This window comes from Micromesistius poutassou (assembly GCF_964030765.1).
Source record: "Micromesistius poutassou genome assembly, chromosome: 3".
Taxonomy (NCBI): domain Eukaryota; kingdom Metazoa; phylum Chordata; class Actinopteri; order Gadiformes; family Gadidae; genus Micromesistius; species Micromesistius poutassou.
The window spans coordinates 13,511,723-13,518,757 of record NC_140273.1 but is presented as its reverse complement, the minus strand read 5'-3'; positions in this window follow the sequence as shown (position 1 = coordinate 13,518,757).

Genomic DNA, 7,035 nt, shown 5'->3' with positions numbered 1-7,035 from the left:
CACCACACTTCATTCATTGAACTAAATATTGTTAACGCCAAACCTTTTCTTTCACCTGTAAGTAAAAAAAACACTCAAGTCATCCCTGAACTCTGCTGTGCTGAAGGGAATGCCAACACTTTTGGTTAAAAGCCAGTTTGGTATGAAACCTTGAATAAAAGTATGAAATAGAGATGTCTCCTACCACTTCCTTAGCTCTCGCACTCTCTCTCTCTCCTTTTGTTTCTCTATCCCACTCTGTCTCTCTCCCGCAATCTTCCTCTCTCCCGCCCTCTCTGTTTGTAATTGTAGGGCTTGGGGTCAAGGTGATTGATGACGTCTCTCTTGATCTCTGAACACACACACACACACACACACACACACACACGCACACACACACACACACCTCTTTTCTGAATCTTTTCCGGTTTATGGTTTGTTTTTCCTGATTATGGTGAGCGTGGATGTGTGTTGTATGTATAAATGAGTGAGTGAGAGAGTGAGTGAGTGAGTGAGTGAGTGAGTGAGTGTGTGAGTGAGTGTGAGTGGGTGAAACATTGTTGTAAACGTATCGGCATACGTGATTTGGCACCATCTGCTGGAACCTGAAGTAAAATATCTAATCCTCTTGTAAGATTCAGCATATAAAGTAATAGAGTAGTGTAAATAATAACTATATATATTATATAAATATTATTTGTTGTGTATTTTATTATATACAAATATTGAAACACTGTATGAACAGTTTAATAAACCAAAACCATTAGAATCATCAGTTCTTGCGTTAATGTTTTTTTTTTTCTTTCTTCTTAAAAAAATCCCCCTAAATCAAACAGGGATGTCTCTCTCTCTCTCTCTCTCTCTCTCTCTCTCTCTCTCTCTCTCTCTCTCTCTATATATATATATATATATATATATATATATATAACCCACACAGAAAGTTGGCTGTTCCGGAGGAAGACACCTGTCTGTGTGCTCGGAGCCAGGGAGAGGTCTGGCAACCCGGTCAGCTGCCAGGACAGAGGTACAGCGCGCTCCAGAGCAGTTGGCTCCGGACGCGGCCCATCTGCCCGGGGTTGAAGCGCTCACTCCCACACCCGAGGTCCAGCAGGACCACAATGTGCCACGGTGTTGCTGGCAGGGCTCCCCGAAATGTCAACCTGGCGTGACCATACCCGGGGCCCCGGCTATGTGCGGGGACGTTGTGGGGGCCGATGCCCTGGAAGTGGACAGGGAGCCAGGAACATGCCAGGCTAACAACAACCACTGATCGACTACCGGGGCGCTGCCATCTTGTCCTGGGTGGCCCGTGCTTGTAGGGTCGGGCAGCGGATGACTGCACTCATTATTGGCCCCCGGACTTTCCCAACACACCACCACGGACCTTGCAAACACATTCAGCCCATTGCTGCCCCACGGTCCTCACAAAACACACCACCATGCAGACCCTTAACGCGCAAGGAGCACCAGATGGATGGAAATGTGAAACCGCGAGCCGGAAATAATATCACAGAGCTTGTGGCTTATGGATTGAGTTATAGTAGTGGAAACATGTCAGTTATGTAATGTTTTTTGTATCTTGACCCTGAAGAAAAAAATATAGAAATATACAAGGAATATACGACCCAGCCTATTAAAGACCCGTATTTAAAACACACAGGACAGCAAGCATTGAGGAAAATAGACAAACCTAACATAAAAGGTTGTCAAATTAAGATTGAAAGAGCAGAAATGGAAAGAGGAATCATTAGGAGCATGAAGGGTTCGCTGTAATCTGGGGCACAGACGGAGAGCCAGAAGATCAAACAGAGCGCCGGTGGAGAAAGAAAACATCCCTTCATACTGACTGACAACATTTGGTCGACACACACACACACACACGCACACGCGAGAAAGCAAACTCCCGCCTTCCTCCTCCTCGAGCAACATTCACCACGTGAATTAGCATACTTCGCTAAGACACGCGAGCCTCTCTCCGAGCCCCGTCTGATTTCCTCACCGCGTTTTTCCAAGGTGGAACGGCTCGCCTGCAGACCTCGCTCGCCAGATGAGTTCACTCTGGCTGCACGCGCAGCCAGCAATTAAAGCGGTCGGATTAAGAGTGATTGCATTCGGTGTCCCGGGGAGGCGCCGGCCCGCCATCTTGGGGTCTCTCATTAACATGGCGGGCACCGCCAGCCGCGCTCAGCCTCGCCGCGGGACGTTAGGAGCTAACGAAGACATTATCGACCTCATTTCTAATATCGACAGCGGAGGGGGTTTTCTGTTGTGGTTTTTTCAACGCTTCGGCGCCTTGGTGTCGGCAGGGGGTGGTGGGGGGATGGGGGGTGGGGGGTGGGGGGGGGAGGCAGCAACAGGCTTCCCTGAGCCCTGTTGGAATAAGGTTGAAGCCGAGAGGGAGATAACCCTTGTTTCAGGGCCGGACCCTGGCGTGTTTTTGATCAGGCTCGGCACGCAGTGACTCACAGCAGCTGGATTGCATTAATTGGCCACGCGGGCAGCGGTCTGCTCTGGCGGTAGGGTGAGTCACACCGGTGGAATTGGTCTCTCTCTCTCTCTCTCTCTTTCTCTCTCTCTCTCTCTCTCTCTCACACTCTGTCTCTCTCTCTCTCTCTCACTCTCTCTCTCTCTCTCTCTCTCGCTCTCGCTCTCCCCCCCGATTCCATCTTCCAACCATAACTACAAATAATTATTCACTCAAATCCATTACCAGGGGTCAATCAAGTTCCCAAATCACTTCTGAGGTCCAATTACTGCCGCCGAGCCGCTGGTCGAGTCGTCTTGCCGTGGAGGAAGCCTTGGCCCATGGGCCTCCCAGTGAATTACACACCGCTGCAGAGTGTGAGAGTGTGCGCGTGTGAGTGTGTGCATGCGTGCGTGTGCGTGCGTGCGTACTACATTGATTGTGTTTCTGAGTTCTGGTGTGGGAGTAGCCTCTCCACAGGTGGGTAATGAAGCCACATAGACACACACACACACACACACATACACACACTCAAGACTTCCCCTTACTGACCGACACCCTAACAGAATAAAGCAGGTTAAATAGTCCACAAGACACGCCTCTGATCAACAATCAGAACAAATCATTGACAGTGTTGTATCCTAGTGCAGGAGGCAGCTACTTCTCTACGCGACCCTATTTGTGTGGTCAGGTCATTTGAGAGCATAAAATGTAGAACATGTGAGCACATCACAGACTGAAGACCTTTTTTATAGGAAAGGATTCTGTGTGTTTTTAGTAAGGGTTTTGTTGTCGGGCTATCTGCATGTTCTTTCAGCCCTGTACAGCACTCAAAGGGTTGGAGGTCTGGATAGAGGGTAGGGTGTTAGGGTTAGGAAAGAAAAGAGGGGCGAGGTTAAGTTTATGGGGAGGGGAGGTTCAGGGAATGATAGAGGGGGTAGGGTTTTGGGGAATTTGATTCCCCAAAAATATGTCATGTTGCATCATGACAATAACAATATGCATGATGTGTGTATCATAACGTATTGACGTATAGACATGACATGACGTTTCAAATAATGACCAGTTGAGAATATTAAACTTACTGCACGAGACATGCTGAAGAAGTCACAACCAGGAAATAAATGTAACATAGGATTCAATATGACTATAAAATACATTCGGTAGAAAAAGCATTTGCACAATAAAATGCTCAGCATTGTGGGCAAACATTTTGCATGCACTTAAAAAGGAATGTCATGAAAAAACAGCCAATTCCTAACCATCTATAAATGAACTGCATTTATATAGCTCTTTCTTAACCAGTGGCCACTCAGAGCACTTTACAATATTGCCTAACATTTACCCATTCATGCACACATTCACACACTGACAGTGGTGTCAACCATGCAAGGCGACAGCCAGCTTGTCGGGAGAAGTTAGGGTAAGGTTTCTTGCTTGCACTTTACAGGCCTTTCCCTTTGCTAGGCCACACAGGCAAACCATTAGCTTTTCTTTACACTCTGCCTCCATTAGCGCTTGAGTCCCCCATGTTTGTCTGGCAGCCATCTTGAAGAAGCACACACACACACACATACACACACACACATACACACATCATGGGCATAGCCAGAGGTTAGGGTAGGAGGTTAGGGGAGGTTAAGGTTAGGGTTGAGAGGAGGGTGGGGATTAAGGTAAGGGAAGAAGTGTAGGGGGAGGGTACAGTTAGTGAAGAGGCAGTAGGGGGAGGTTAAGGTTAGGCTAGATGCCATGGTCGGGTTAGGCTTAATGTTAATGTAGAGGCCAGGGTTAGGGTTAGGGGTTAGAGTTAGGGTTAGGGGTTAGGGGTTAGGGTTAGTGTTAGGGGTTAGGGTTAGCGTTAAGGTTAGGCTAGAGGCCAGGGTGGGGTTAAGGTTAGGGAGAGGTTAATGGGGTAGTGGGTAGAGGTTAAGGGTAGAAGGTAGAGTTGGGGTTGAGGTTAGGGAAGAGGGGGTAGGAGGAGATTAAGGTAGAGAGGAGGACGGGAGGGTAACGGTTAGGGTAGAGGTTTGGGGGTTAAGGTTAGGGTAGAGGGTAGGGTGTTAGGGTTAGGAAAGAAAAGAGGAGCGAGGTTAAGTTTATGGGGAGGGGAGGTTCAGGGAATGATAGAGGGGGTAGGGTTTTGGGGAATTTCATTCCCCAAAAATATGTCATGTTGTATGTCATGTTGCATCATGACAATAACAATATGCATGATGTGTGTATCATAACGTATTAACGTATAGACATCACATTGACGTTTCAAATAATGACCAGTTGAGAATATTAAACTTACTGCACGAGACATGCTGAAGAAGTCACAACCAGGAAATAAATGTAACATAGGATTCAATATGACTATAAAATACATTCGGTAGAAAAAGCATTTGCACAATAAAATGCTCAGCATTGTGGGCAACGTGGCCAACGCAAAAAACATTTTGCATGCACTTAAAAAGGAATGTCGTGAAAAAACAGCCAATTCCTAACCATCTGTAAATGAACTGCATTTATATAGCTCTTTCTTAACCAGTGGCCACTCAGAGCACTTTACAATATTGCCTAACATTTACCCATTCACGCACACATTCACACACCGACGGTGGTGTCAACCATGCAAGGTGACAGCCAGCTTATCAGGAGAAGTTAGGGTAAGGTTTCTTGCTCAAGGACACCTCGACACTCTAGGAGGAGGAGGAGGTGGGGATCGAACTAGCAACCATCAGGTTACCAGCCAACCCACTCTACCTCCTGAGCCACAGGCCACCCTACTGTCCCTAACTCTGACCCCAACTGAACTCAAAGGGCAAGGAAAACCTCATGCAGGGGGAAAGGGAAGAATCCTAGAGAAGCAACACATAGGCAAGTCCTCCTCCAGAAGTTGAGTGGTGAGTTCATATTCAGTCATGTAGGAAAGGCAAAAGCTCATGTGTAAGAACATAGGTCGTCTGATGTCCAAAGCTTTTTAAAACAGCACACCATGTTACCAAAAAAAACACATACCCTAACCCTAGTTTGATCAGAGAATTTATGGTGACAATCGCGATGACTTCCGGTAAGCCATTCGTTTGTCATCCTGAAATGTTAAATGTTTGTCTTGTAATCAATAGGTTATTACAACTGTAGTTAAAATATTTGAAGGCCATCTTGATCCAGCCCATGTTGGCTTCACCAGTCTCCTGACCTGAAGAACTTTGGCCATTTCTCCTTCAAGACGATGGTCAGAAGAACCTTGTGGGGGGGGGGGGGCATGCTGACCAGAAGGACATCAGGATACAGGTGTGGTACAGCTCCGGTTAAACTGCTCCAGGCCAAACACAGCATCTTACTAACAATGGATGACCATGATTCTTCTTCTTCATTCAAACCGAACAACAACCGAAGAGACTTACAGAGTGCTTAGAAGGTACGGTATCTTATGCCTACGATTCCTACATGTACTATAAAGACTTGGGGATCTAACACCCCATCCACTACCCAACCCTGCCCTGTATAAGCCCACTATGGTCCGTTAATGTAAACTTACAAGGAATACTTTGGTCGATTCAAGATTTTCCTTCCTGCACGGCTCATCCACCAGCAGCAACCACAGCGGCAGTGTGTCTGGTGAGAACACCTGGTTCTCATAGCCTCAGTCTTCTACTGGGTCTGAAAGACAAATCACTTATACAAATGTTATACATTTGAGAATCTATTGAACCCTGGACTATGCAGCCCACAGAAGCAACGATTTGAATTCAAATTAGAAACTTTCCTTGTCCACAGACCTACTTGAGGTAAATTCATCCAGGGCTGATTGATCAATCGGTGGTGGGTTTTATTCCTCTTGTTATTTTGAAGATTGCACAAGTTTAAATATAAAATTCTCAAACAAACATGGACACTCTTGACAATAGCTAAATTGCACAGAGCTACTTTATGATGCTACTAATGAAGGAGCATCATAAATGTATCAACACTAGATATCATCGTCATATATGACAATCAGAACAAATTATTTCTAAACTAAAAGTTGACAAAAAATATGGTGTGTACCTTCCAAATTTGCAGTCCCAGCAGGAAGCAGCTTATCTGCTTTTTCTAGTCGCCTTACAAGAAAAACACATTTAATTACACACTGAGAAAGGAATACAAAAGGTCTCCAACCTCAGATGACAGATTTACCATCATAATAAACAACAATAACATACAAAGTTGACTCTGCAGCCTTCCCCTTTAGAGGGGAAAGTGTGTCTTAATAAATCCTAACTATTGAACAGCAGTAGTTTAATAAAAGATGTGTTCTTTGTTACATTTGCTCCTAAATAAACACTCCTTGACAACTGCAGGATTATGAAATTCAGGAAAAGGGAAAACATTCTGTGAATTTGCCTTTCAGCAACCCTAGAAACTGCCAGTTTGTATTTGGCTTCTTAAAGATATTACTCAAATTGTAGTCTTACGATAGGAGTCCTTAGCTTTATTTAGTCACAAAACAATATTTTTGAATACACATCAGAAGATAAATGAAGGTCTCCCACCTTATTTGACACAGTAGAACTGACCTTGCAGCCATCATCATTTACAGAGGACAGACAGGACTTTAAACAAATCCG